This window comes from Phyllobates terribilis, unplaced genomic scaffold, assembly GCF_046119375.1.
Source record: "Phyllobates terribilis strain yellow unplaced genomic scaffold, ASM4611937v1 Scaffold_4__5_contigs__length_816908805, whole genome shotgun sequence".
NCBI classification, from domain to species: Eukaryota; Metazoa; Chordata; class Amphibia; order Anura; family Dendrobatidae; genus Phyllobates; species Phyllobates terribilis.
Genome location: NW_027362764.1, coordinates 51,379,379 through 51,392,908, shown reverse-complemented (window position 1 = coordinate 51,392,908; position 13,530 = coordinate 51,379,379). Strand labels below are relative to the sequence as shown.

The following is a 13,530-nucleotide window of genomic DNA, read 5'->3' as shown; positions in this document are numbered from 1 at the left end:
CGGGGAAAATGGCTGGGTCTTATAGGGCAAGGACATGTGACATACACTGCCAATGACACATGCCCTTGCTTGTGTGAAAAAAAGCACTTCGCTCCGTGTGTGCGCTGCTGATAGGCTGACAGACTGCACCTCCCCACTGCAAATGCGGGAAAGAGAAAAAAAAATGGAGATCTTCATTATTCCTGCAGAGATCCATCCCCTGCCCCTCCCCCCACTCCGCTGTACACTCAAACTGCGTATTAACATTAATTTTCATCATTACTGAGAAAAAATCCAGTTATGATTTTGGTGCACGAACAGTTATCGAACATAATCTCGAACAGCCGGATTTTTTTAAAATCGTTCGCGTTCGCCGAACGGCTCGAACACCGCCCAAAACAGCTCGAATTTGAGATTGGCGAACAGTTCGAGTCGAACACCGCTCATCTCTACTCTTTGCTTTCTTCTTATTTGATTGGGACAATAGAAAAGTGCCATCCAGGAGGGAACAATCTCTTTAAAATATGCAGAAAGCAGAATTGCATTTTTTTTCAATCTGTTCAATAAAAGGCATAAAAAATAAAATCGCCTCCTTTTTTCCCCATATTTCAAATATAAACAAATAATAAAAAATTAAAGAAAAATAGTTTTGTCTTGTCCCTAATAGTCCAGACTATTAGAATATGATGCTATTTATGCTGCATGATTATAAAAGAGAAAAAATAATAGAGAAAATCTATTAGTCATAGATAGTCATAGATTAGTGTCTCTTGGAGATGAGAACAAATCCCTGGGTGTCCATACAGGAGATGTAGCTCAGTGGTAGAGCGCATGCTTTGCATGTATGAGGTCCTGGGTTCAATCCCTGGCATCTCCATGTTTTGTCATACAATAAGCTAGTAAAGTCTCCAAATATTCAGAAATCTGATACGTGTGAGTATACAGCGGCTCGTCTGTCTGGGTGTAACACAAAAACTGCACTCAGCACTAAATATCAGGTATTTGCTTTTGAAAATGTTATGCAGAGTGATTGTTGGGCAGTAGGGGGCAGTGTAATCAGCACAATACACCTACATACATCGCTAGAGACTAGAGGAGGAAATCAGTTTTCAGGACCAGCGGACGCAACAGTTATTCTGTGGTCGCTGGACAGGAGCCCCCCAAACCTAATCCCACCTGCTGGTATATTATGTGAGTACTGTGTGCTATTAGTACAGTATTAGTATTTGATACGCTGCTGATTTTGCCAGTTTTCCCACCTACAAAGAATGGAGAGGTCTGTAATTGTTATCGTAGGTACACTTCACCTGTGAGAGACAGAATCTGAAAAGAAAACAGAAAATCACATTGTATTTTTACCCTTTAACGACCTTGGGTTTTTCCGTTTTTGTTTCTTCATTATTTGCCCCCTTTCTTCCCAGAGCCATAGCCTTTTTATTTTTTCGTCAATATGGCCATGTGAGGGCTTATTTTTTGCGGGACAAGTTGTACTTTTAAACGTTACTACTGGTTTTACCATATCGTGTACTGGAAAACGGGAAAAAAATTCCAAGTGCGGTGAAACTGCAAAAAAAATCCAGTTTCACAGTGTTTCTTTTTTTACCACGTTTACTGAATGCTAAAACTGACCGGCCATTATTATTCTCCAGGTCATTATGAGTTTGTAGACCCCAAACATGTATAGGTTTTTTTTTATTTAAGTGGTGAAAAAAAAATCCAAAGTTTGATAAAAAAAAAAACCAATGGCGCCATTTTCCGAGACTCCATTTTTCGGGATCTGGGGCCGGGTGACGGCTTATTTTTTGCATGTCGAGATGACGTTTTTATTGATACTATTTTGGGGCAGATGTGATGTTTTGATCGCCCGTTACTGCATTTTATTACAATGTTGCAGCAACCAAAAAAACGTAATTCTGGCGTTTAGAATCTTTTTCTCGTTACACCGTTTACCGACCGGATTAATTTTTTTTTTATATTGATAGATCGGGCGATTCTGAACGTGGCGATACCAAATATGTGTGTGTGTTTTTTTTAAATTATTTTATTTTGAATGAGGCGAAAGGGGGGTGATTTAAACTTTAATATATATATATATAGATATATATGTATATGTATATATTTTTAAAAACATTTTTTTCCATTTTGTGCATGCTTCAATAGTCTCCATAGGACACTAGAAGCTGCAGTTATCTGATCGGCTCTGTTACACACAGGCGATGAGCAGATCACCTCTGTGTAGCAGAATTGCTCACTTGCTATGAGCGCCTACCACTGGGTGACGCTCATATCAAGCGAGACATGACAACGACAGGGGACTGCTGCAGACCCCGGGTTGTCATGCCCACCCATCGGTGACCCGCGATCAGAGATTGACAGCGGCATTTAACAGCCACCGGTGGATCGCGATTCCACCCGCGGCTGTTGCGGGCACATGTCAGCTGTAAGAATCAGCTGACATCTGCCCAGTTCAGCACTGGCTCAGCGCCGGACCCCGTGCTGAACCGGGGGTGATGGCCTAGGGCAGCGATGGCGAACCTTTTACTGACCAAGTGCCCAAACTGCAATCCAAAACCCACTTATTTATCGCCAAGTGCCAACACGGCAAATTAACCTGAATACTGAGGTTTAAGTTTAGAAAAAACAACTCATACAGAGAGCAGACGAGGGCAGCATAGAGCAGCCACCGAAAGGAGCAGGGGTATGAGACCGCAGAAATAACGAATGTGCTCACCCCCATCTTGTTATATGCCCCCAATCCATGTATATATGGCTGCCCCCAATCCATGTATATATGCTGCCCTCCCCCAATCCATGTATATATGCTGCCCTCCCCCAATCCATGTATATATGCTGCCCTCCCCCAATCCATGTATATATGCTGCCCTCCCCCAATCCATGTATATATGCTGCCCTCCCCCAATCCATGTATATATGGCGGCCCCCAATCCATGTATATATGCTGTCCCCCCCCAGTCCATGTATATATGCTCTTTCCCTCCCCCCTCCCATTCCATGTATATATGCTCTTTCCTTCCCCCCTCCCATTCCATGTATATATGCTCTTTCCCTCCCCCCTCCCATTCCATGTATATATGCTCTTTCCCTCCACCCTCCCATTCCATGTATATATGCTCTTTCCCTTCCCCTCTCATTCCATGTATATATGCTCTTTCCTTCCCCCCTCCCATGTATATATGCTCTTTCCCTCCCATTCCATGTATATATGCTCTTTCCCTCCCCCCTCCCATTCCATGTATATATGCTCTTTCCCTCCCCCCTCCCATTCCATGTATATATGCTCTTTCCCTTCCCCTCTCATTCCATGTATATATGCTCTTTCCCTTCCCCTCTCATTCCATGTATATGTAGCACCCCGAGGGTTCGGCCGCTACAGGGGTATTGCACCTCAAACCAGAGGTGTGATATTCCACTCCCGGGTAAGGATGGAGTGTGGACCAGGACTCAGTAGGCTGCATGCATCACACACACCCCATTTCCGAGGGACAGCTCAACGGTGCTCCCACTAGACAGAAGTGCAGGCACGACAGCATCTGTTCCTGGCTGGAGTGGGGAGGGGGTGGAATACCCAGTGGTGTAGGAGCAGATAGGGGTGGGTCTCTGGGCATAGATAGGAGCCCATTGGTTGCTAGTCACCTGGGCTCACACATAGAGGGAGGTATATAAGGTGGGCACCATCTTAGGACAGGGTTCAGTTCAGAGAGGAGGAGAAGAAGACAGGAGCTCAGCCAGAGAGGGCTGACAGGGAGCTGTGGCTCAGTCTGGGCCCAGCTCCAGAGGCAGGCCTGGAGTGGAGGCCAGAAACAGCAGAAAGAGAGAGGAGAAGGAACGGAAAAGGAAAGTAAGAAAGGAACTGGAACAGAGGAGAAAGGAAGCAAGGAACACAGAGAAAGGCCCAGAGACACGAGGACAGAAGGAACCCCATATGCCCAGGAGATACAGGGTGAAGGGTTGGCAGAGCAGGGTACCGGAACCCAAATTGGTGGAGGCGACTAATCCTCAGCCAAAACCGGAGGTTGTTACCACATCTTGGTGCGACCTCTCACTACATCCACCAGGAAGGCATACCATATAGGGTCAGGGACGCAGAGATCAGCGTGCCCAGAGAAGGCCCGAGGGAGCTGGACAAAGGTGGGTCACTGGTGGGGACGGCCAGAGAAAGGAAAGGAAGGGAGCCCTGTGCCACGCTCTGGAATTGCCTGGGAGTTGACCGAGCCCCTCACCTGGTGGACGCAGCACGGCTTGGGCCGTCATCGCCTGCATGATTGGCACGAATAACAACTGTGAGTAAAGCATTGGAAACTGCAACCGCACATCTCTGTGTTTCATCGCCGCACCAGCACCATTAGTACTGGGACGCTCACACCATCACTCCCATCATCCACATTAGCTGCCCTGAGGCAATACTTCTCCCGTGGGGAGTTATCCCATACTCGGCTGCGCAAACAACATCAGCCTCAGCGGTCTGCAGCGCAGCGGCGGTCCCCACTGACCGCAATCCACGGGTGGCGTAGTCAGACAATTACAATACCAATAGACTGCCACTGGTTTGACCACCCTGGGCACGGACCGGGTCACCGCCACACGGAGACTACAACCCCCAGCATTCTACAACAGGTCCGGTTCCGGGTTCCCCTGCACAACACAGGCCCAGGGGGTGCGTCATATATATGCTCTTTCCCTTCCATTCCATGTATATATGCTCTTTCCCTCCCCCTCCCATTCCATGTATATATGCTCTTTCCCTCCCCCCTCCCATTCCATGTATATATGCTCTTTCCCTCCCCCTCCCATTCCATGTATATATGCTCTTTCCCTCCCCCCTCCCATTCCATGTATATATGCTCTTTCCCTCCCCCCTCCCATTCCATGTATATATGCTCTTTCCCTCCCCCCTCCCATTCCATGTATATATGCTCTTTCCCTCCCCCCTCCCATTCCATATATATATGCTCTTTCCCTCCCATTCCATGTATATATGCTCTATCCCTCCCATTCCATGTATATATGCTCTTTCCCTCCCCCCTCCCATTCCATGTATATATGCTCTATCCCTCCCATTCCATGTATATATGCTCTTTCCCTACCCCCTCCCATTCCGTGTATATATGCTCTTTCCCTCCCCTCTCCCATTCCATGTATATATGCTCTATCCCTCCCCCCTCCCATTCCATGTATATATGCTCTTTCCCTCCCCCCTCCCATTCCATGTATATATGTTCTTTCCCTTCCCCCCTCCCATTCCATGTATATATGCTCTTTCCCTCCCCCCTCCCATTCCATATATATATGCTCTTTCCCTCCCCCCTCCCATTCCATATATATATGCTCTATCCCTCCCCCCTCCCATTCCATGTATATATGCTCTATCCCTCCCATTCCATATATATATGTTCTTTCCCTCCCCCCTCCCATTCCATGTATATATGCTCTTTCCCTCCCCCCTCCCATTCCATGTATATTTGCTCTTTCCCTCTCCCATTCCATATATATATGCTCTTTCCCTCCCATTCCATGTATATATGCTATATCCCTCCCATTCCATGTATATATGCTCTTTCCCTCCCCCCTCCCATTCCATGTATATATGCTCTTTCCCTCCCATTACATGTATATATGCTCTTTCCCTCCACCCTCCCATTCCATGTATATATGCTCTTTCCCTCCCCCCTCCCATTCCATGTATATATGCTCTTTCCCTCCCCCCTACCATTCCATGTATATATGCTCTTTCCTCCCACCAGTCCATGTATATATGCTCTATCCCTCCCATTCCATATATATATATATGCTCTTTCCCTCCCCCCTCCCATTCCATGTATATATGCTCTTTCCTTCCCCCCTCCCATTCCATGTATATGTGACACCCCAGGGGTCTGGTTGCCACAGTGATAGAGATATTACGTCTGAGAGCAGGTGGGAGGTCTCTTGGTCAGGGATCCTATGCATGCCACACCTCCTGCCCAGTCCTGGGAGGGGAAGAACTTCCCCTATATAAACCTGGGGCTGAGGCAGGGTTAGTCAGTTCAGAGGGAGAGTTCAGCCAGGAGGGCTGACAGGGAGCTGTGGCTCCGGCTGGGCCCAGCTCCTGGGCCATGCCAGAAGTAGAGAAGAGAAGCGGCATAGGAAGAACATCAGGAGCTCTGTGGGAGCAGTGTTACAAAGAGTCAGGGGCTGGCAGCTGCAGAGCTCGCCCTGACTGAGAAGATTTCTTACCGGACCCGGAGTCCGAGGCTGTGGGGACTAACTCCTACCCAGCAGCAGAATCCGTCAGGCAGGGGATTTCAGGTCCTCTGGCCAAGAAACCCGAAGGCACGGTCACACGCATGGGACCAGCACCGCAGTCGTGGAGCGGAAGCTACTAGAAGGCCCCGAGTCACCGGCCATACGGGTGAGCACCACACGGTACACTCAGGGACGTGGGCTACTTATACTCGCTTCTAGCAAGGTAGCCAGAAGAGTATCGTTAGTTTGGGAGGCCTACAACTCCGCCTGGCCAGGGGAGATCCCATCTGCTCAAGGACTGACCAGGCCCCAATCGCTAGCCAGTACTCCGGGAGGGTCTATCGTTGTCACCAGTAAAGACCCTGAACTACACCGTACCGTCTCTGAGTGGTTCCTGCTACCCCCATCATCCACATCGGCTGCCCTGAGGCCATACCCCTCCCGTTGGGGGTTATACCATCCCCGCTGCACCATCCTTCCACCGGCCTCAACGGTCTGCTCTGCAGCGGCAGCTCCAAAGCTGCATTCAACGGGTGGCGTAGTCATCCAACATCTACCGCTGATACAGCGCCACTTAGTCTGACTCCCTGGGCACGGACCGGATCACCGCCACGAGACTACAACCCTCAAGAGATCCGGCTCCGGGTAAGCTCCCGCATGCGCAACGCAGCGCGACACAGGCCCAGGGGCGCGTCATATATATGCTCTTTCCCTCCCCCCTCCCATTCCATGTATATATGCTCTATCCCTCCCACCTCCCATTCCATGTATATATGCTCTTTCCCTCCCCCCTCCCATTCCATGTATATATGCTCTTTCCCTTTCCCATTCCATGTATATATGCTCTTTCCCTCCCATTCCATGTATATATGCTCTTTCCCTCCCCCCTCCCATTCCATGTATATATGCTCTTTCCCCCCGCCTCCCATTTCATGTATATATGCTCTTTCCCTCCCATTCCATGTATATATGCTCCATCCCCCCCATTCCATTTATATATTGCTGTTCCCCCCCTCCCACCCCCCCATTCCATGTTCAGTATATATTGCTGTCGTCCACCCCCCGCCACCCCCCATTCCATCCTGCTGGCACCGCTGTTCATATATATATATAAAAAAATCATAATAAACACTCCTACTCACCTTCCTTCCTCTCCCGCGCCGCATCCTCTCCTGTAGCCAGCAGCTGACTCCAGCGTCCTAGTGACGGGGCACATGACGTCACTGCCATGCACCCGGTTGCCTGTACGCTGACATCAGCTGCTGGCTTCTGATTGGCCAGCAGCGTGTATTACGGTGCACGGGCCTGTTAACTCGTGCGGTGCAATACACTTCAGCTAGATGTGTGTCAGAGATTGCACATCTAGCTGAAGTAGGGGCTGGCGTCGGCGGGCTCCGAGTACTCACCCGCCGGGCCAGGTCCTGGTCCAGTAGCGCTAGTGCTGCGCCAAAGGGGCGCGATCCCACCGGGAGGGCTCTGCGTGCCCACTTGCTTAGGGTGTAGCCCTAGGCCATTAAGGGTTTAAATAATAAAATTGCACTTTATTGCATGAAATAAGTTCTTGATCACCTACCAACCAGCAACAATCCTGGCTCTCACAGACCTGTTAGTTTTTCTTTAAGAAACACTCCTACTCTGCACACATTACCTGTATTAATTGCACCTGTTTGAACCAGTATAAAAGACCCCTGTCCACACAATCAATTACACTCCAACCTCACCACCATGGCCAAGACCAAATAGCTGTCTAAGGACATAAGGGACAAAATTGAAGACTTCTGTGTCACCCTTGCCTGGATGCCACAAATGTACAGTAAAGCTGAGAGCAAGGGGGAGGTTCTCTGGTCAGGGACCATTAGCATGCAGCACCTCCTGTCCCAGGCCAGTAGGGGGAGCAGGCTGCCCCTATAAAAGCTGGAACTGGGGGCAGGGTTAGAGAGTTCTGGACGACCTGTCTCTGGAGTGAGAGGTGTCCCAGAGAAGGGAGAGCCAGTTCAGCTGAGGCTGAGGACTACGAGTGGCAGCACAGGAGCCACGAGCCAGGGACGGAAGGTGAGGGAAGCCTGTCCTGGCTGAGAGAGAAACTGAACTACCGGACTTTGGTGTCCGAGGCTGTTAGGATTCCAAGTCCTACAGCAAATAACCAGTCCGCAGGGGATTGTATGTTCCTTGGCCTAAGAAGCCCGGAGTTTCCGCCACAGCAGAAGGGACCAGCAGAGCTGAACCAAGCCAAGAGTAGAAAGGGACCCAAGTTGCAAGCCATACGGGCGAGAAGACACGGTGAGCTCAGGAACGTGGGCTGTTACACCACATGGAGGGAAATAGCCAGAAAGAGCGCAGAGAGTACGGTAGGCCTTCACCCTCACCCTGACCAGGGCCAGCTTCCCACTTGTTCTCAGACATCCAGGCCCCCTCCTAGCCGGGACTGTTTTTGGGTCGTCTCACCTGTTCTAATAAAGACCCTGAACTGTTTAAGAGGCCTCTGTTTTCTGGCTATTGCGGTCGGAATCATCCCCTCCATCATCCATCTATATACTGCCCTGGGGCCATACTCCTCCCATGGGGAGTTGTACTATTCAGTGCTGTACATTTACATCTGCCCCAGCGATCTGCACTGCGGCGGCGGTTAACCCTGACCGCAATCCACGGGTGGTGTAGTTGGACATTTAAAACCCTACAAATAGACTGCCACAACATTTGGTCTGACCACCCTGAGCCACGGACCGGGTTGCCACTACTACTCCCATTATTGCCCTGTTGCCCGGCTCCGAGTGCCCCACGGCCCAGGGGCAAGTCACTTGCACAAGGCTGGGATGGGCTACAGGACAATAGGCAAGCAGCTTGGTAAGAAGGCAATAACTGTTGGCACAATTATTAGAAAATGGAAGTAACACAAGATGATTGTCAATCTTCCTCGGTCTGGGGCTCCATGCAAGATCTCGCCTCGTGGGGTAAGTATGATTCTGAGAAAGGTCAGGAATCAGCCCAGAACTACACGGGAGAACCTGGTCAATGACCTGGAAAGAGCTTGGACCACAGTCTCAAACATTACCGTTAGTAACACACTACGCAATCATGGATTAAAATCCTGCAGGGCACGCAAGGTCCCGCTGCTCATGCCAGTACATGTCCAGGCCTCTTTGAAGTTTACTAATGACCATCTGTATGATCCAGAGGAGGCATAGGAGGTCATGAGGTCAGATGAGATAAAAATATAACTTTTTGCATCAACTCCACTCGCCATGTTTGGAGGTAGAAGAAGGATGAGTACAACCCCAAGAGCACAGTCCCAACCATGAAGCATGGTGGGAGAAACATCATACTTTCTGGGTGCTTTTCTGTAAAGGGGACAGGACAACTGCACCGTATTGAAGGGAGGATGGATGGGGTCATGTATCGCGAGATTTTGGCCAACAACCTTCTTCCCTCAGTAAGAGCATTGAAGATGGGTCGTGGCTGGGTCTTCTAGCATGACAATGATTTGAAAAACACAGCCAGGGCAACTAAGGAGTGGTTCCGTAAGAACCATTTCAAGGTCCTGGAGTGGCCTAGCCAGTCTCCAGACCTGTAGCCAACAGGAAATCTTTGGACAGAGCTGATACCCAATCTTGCCCAGCGACAGCCCGAAACCTGAAAGATCTGTATGTAGGAGTCGGCCAAAATCCCTGCTGCAGTGTGTGCAAACCTGGTCAAGAACTACAGGAAACGTCTGACCTCTGTAATTGGAAACAAAGTTTTATGGACCAATTATTAAGTTCCGTTTTTCTATAGTATCAAATACTTATTTCATGCAATAAAATGCTAATTAATTCTGTAAAAATCATACAATGTGATTTTCTGGATTTTATTTTTAGATTCTGTCTAAGTGTACCTACGATAAAAATAACAAACATCTCCATTCTTTGTAGGTGGGAAAACTTGCAAAATCGGCAGTGTATTAAATACTTATTTGCCCCACTGTAGGTGGACAATTTATAGTAGTATTATGTGGGCTTTGTATGGGAGTATTATGTAGGCTCTGTATGGTAGTAACATATAGGCTCTTTATGGTGTTATTATGTGGTCAATGTATGGTAGTATTATGAAGAACTTGTATGGTGGTTGTTAGAACCTTGCTGTTAGGTTTTTTTTCCTTTGCTGGTCACATGACCTTGTTGGCCTATTTAGTCCTGCTCCGCCCTTCTGGCTTTGCTGGACTGCATTGTATTTCTACTTTCTAGCTAGCCTGTGCTCTGTATCTAGCTCTGTTAGTTTGCTTGGTCTACGGACCTCTATGTTCTATCTATTTTGTTTGTTCGTCTGTCTGCTACTATTTCTGTTAGGAGGTGTCCCATATTCCTCCCAGTCCTTAGTACTTGTAGGGATTCCCTCCCCACATCTATAGGTCTTCGTACAGACTAGATTAGGACTTTAGCAGGTCTGATCGCAGGATCAGGTTCCCTGTTACATCGTAGGGATTCAGCTGAGTCTCATAGTAGGGACAGATCTCCTCTCTTTCCTTAGCTTTGGTAGCAGAACATAACAGTAAGTCCAGCCAGCAAATTCTCTAAGGTATGTTTGCCGGATTTGTTTTTTGGTGAACACCGAGAATTTTTTTCATTTAAAAATGCTTGCTTATTGTATTTTCGTTTGAGACCTAAGTCCTCTGGGGGTGAATCCCAGCGCGTAGGGTTCATAATGTCACTTTTGCGCAAAGAGCCTCAGGAGTGGGCCTTTTCTTTGCAACCTAGTGATTCATGCTTCAGATCAGTGGATAGTTTTTTTTCTGCTTTGGGACTATTATATGATGATCCTGACCGTGTCGCATCAGCTGAGACTGAGTTGAGACGTCTAAAACAAGGATCGGGTAATGTGGAAAAATATTGTACACATTTTCGTCGTTGGTCCACTCAAACAGGGTGGAACGATTCTGCTCTGAAAAGTCTATTTCTTGCTGGGCTCAGTGAAAGGGTTAAAGACCTGCTAATTGCTTATCCTACACCTGAAGATTTGCAACAGGCTATGCAATTAGCTATACGGGTGGATAGAAGACTGCGTGCTAGGGTTAATGAGAGCAAATCCTCTGCTATGTCAGTTTCTGGTTATGATAATGTGTGTACTAACAGTGGTGAACCGATGGAGATTGAATCGGTGGCACCTCGCTCTCAAGAAAAAGACCGTCGTTTTTCGCAAGGCTTGTGTTTCTATTGCGGAAAATCTGGTCATTTGATTAAAGGCTGTGAGCTTCGTATGAAGAAAGAAAAAAAAATGGTCAGTCACGCCCGTATTGCCTGTTTAAATTCCAAGGGTATATTTTTAGCTGCTTCCACGATTGCTCAGGAAAAATTAATGGAATTTCGGGTGTTTGTTGATTGCGGGTCTACACTGAATGTAATTGATGGGGGATTCGTGGAAAAACTCAATTTAAAACCTGAACCTTTGTCATCCCCCATTGCTGTGGTTTCTGTGGATGGCTCCCCTTTGAAGAATATTACTCTCAAGGTCAGTGAATTTCCTCTCACTATTAATGGTGTTCACCATGAGAAATTGGATTTGGTAGTGTTGAATAACTTGCCTTCTCCAGTAATATTGGGTTTGCCCTGGTTAAAATTTCACAATCCTGTACTGGATTGGTCTACCAGTGAAATTAAATCCTGGAGCCATAAATGTTATGACAAGTGTTGTAACGGGCGTATTGCAGCTTTGGATAGGGGAGAATTGCCTGTTCCTATTCAGGATTTTTGGAGAGTTTTTTCTGAGAAGGAATCGCAGGTTTTGCCTCCCCATAGAGACTATGATTGTTCTATTGAATTTGTCCCTGGAGCGACTCTTCCTAAAAGTCGTTTATTTAACCTTACTATTCCTGAGAGGAAGGCTTTGGAGGAATACATACAGACAAGCTTGGCCGCCGGTCACATTAGGCCCTCTAAGTCTCCTGTGGCGGTTGGATTTTTTTTTGTAAAAAAAAAGGACGGCGGTTTACGTCCTTGTCTGGATTTTCGTGAGATTAACAAAATTACGGTACGCAATCCTTACCCACTGCCATTGATTCCTGATCTGTTTAACCAGTTATTGGGGGCCAAGTGGTTCTCTAAAATTGACCTTAAGGGGGCATACAATCTGTTGCGCATGAAGGAGGGTGATGAATGGAAGACTGCTTTTAACACTCCTGTGGGTCATTTTGAGAATCTGGTTATGCCTTTTGGTCTTACTAATGCTCCTGCATTTTTTCAGAATCTGATTAATGACATCCTTAGACCTTTGATCGGTAAAAATGTGGTTGTGTATTTGGATGACATTTTGATTTATTCGCCAGATCTGGAGTCTCATTGGCGGAGCGTGCGTGAGGTATTACAGTTATTAATGGACAATTCGCTTTTTGCTAAGCTGGAGAAATGTGAGTTCGCTGTACAGAGAATTAGTTTTTTGGGCTACATTATCTCCAGCAAAGGTTTTGAGATGGATCCGGTTAAGGTTCAGGCTGTGCAGGAATGGCCTAGGCCTATTGGTTTGAAATCGATACAGAGGTTTTTGGGTTTCGCCAATTACTATAGAAAGTTCATAAAAAATTTTTCTAGTATTGTCAAACCTCTGACTGATCTCACCAGGAAAGGTGCTGATGCGGTTCAGTGGTCTTCTGAGGCCATTGAAGCTTTTGTGTATCTCAAGGAGAGGTTCACCTCTGCTCCCATCCTTATGCAGCCTGATGTTACTAGGCCGTTTTTGGTTGAGGTTGATGCTTCCTCTGTGGGGGTTGGCGCAGTATTGTCTCAGGATAACGGGGATGGATTACATCCCTGTGCCTTTTTTTCAAAAAAATTTTCGGAGACTGAATTGAATTACGATATTGGTAATCGGGAATTATTGGCTATTAAACTCGCATTTGAACACTGGCGCCACTTCTTGGAAGGTGCGGAATTTCCCGTTCAGGTTCTTACGGATCATAAAAATCTGATATATCTTGATGCTGCCAAGCGCCTGAATGCCCGTCAGGCTAGGTGGGCACTGTTTTTCTCGCGGTTTAATTTCTCCGTTACTTACATCCCTGGTACTAAGAATGTTAAGGCGGATGCCTTGTCTCGCAGTTTTTCTCCCATAGTCGGTGCTGAGAAAGAGGAAAACATTTTACAAGAAGGTGTTGTGATAGCTGCTTTAGACTCCGTTTTGGAAGATGAGATTCTTAAAGCTCAGGAGAATGCCCCATCTAACACTCCTCATGGGAGGTTGTTTGTGCCTGAGACCTTTAGGAGAGATTTGTTTGTTGAGTGTCACGAATCTCGGTTGGCAGGTCATCCCGGAATCTCTGAGACCAAGAGACTGGTGGGTCGC

At 47.5% G+C, this 13,530-nt stretch overlaps 1 non-coding gene across 1 annotated transcript; it reads left to right on the top strand.

The window, feature by feature from the left end:
* The first annotated feature begins 784 nt into the window (after positions 1 to 784).
* On the top strand, positions 785 to 856 carry TRNAA-UGC (transfer RNA alanine (anticodon UGC)). The gene has a single exon. It is a non-coding gene; the product is annotated as a tRNA-Ala (tRNA).
* The last annotated feature ends 12,674 nt before the right edge of the window (positions 857 to 13,530 follow it).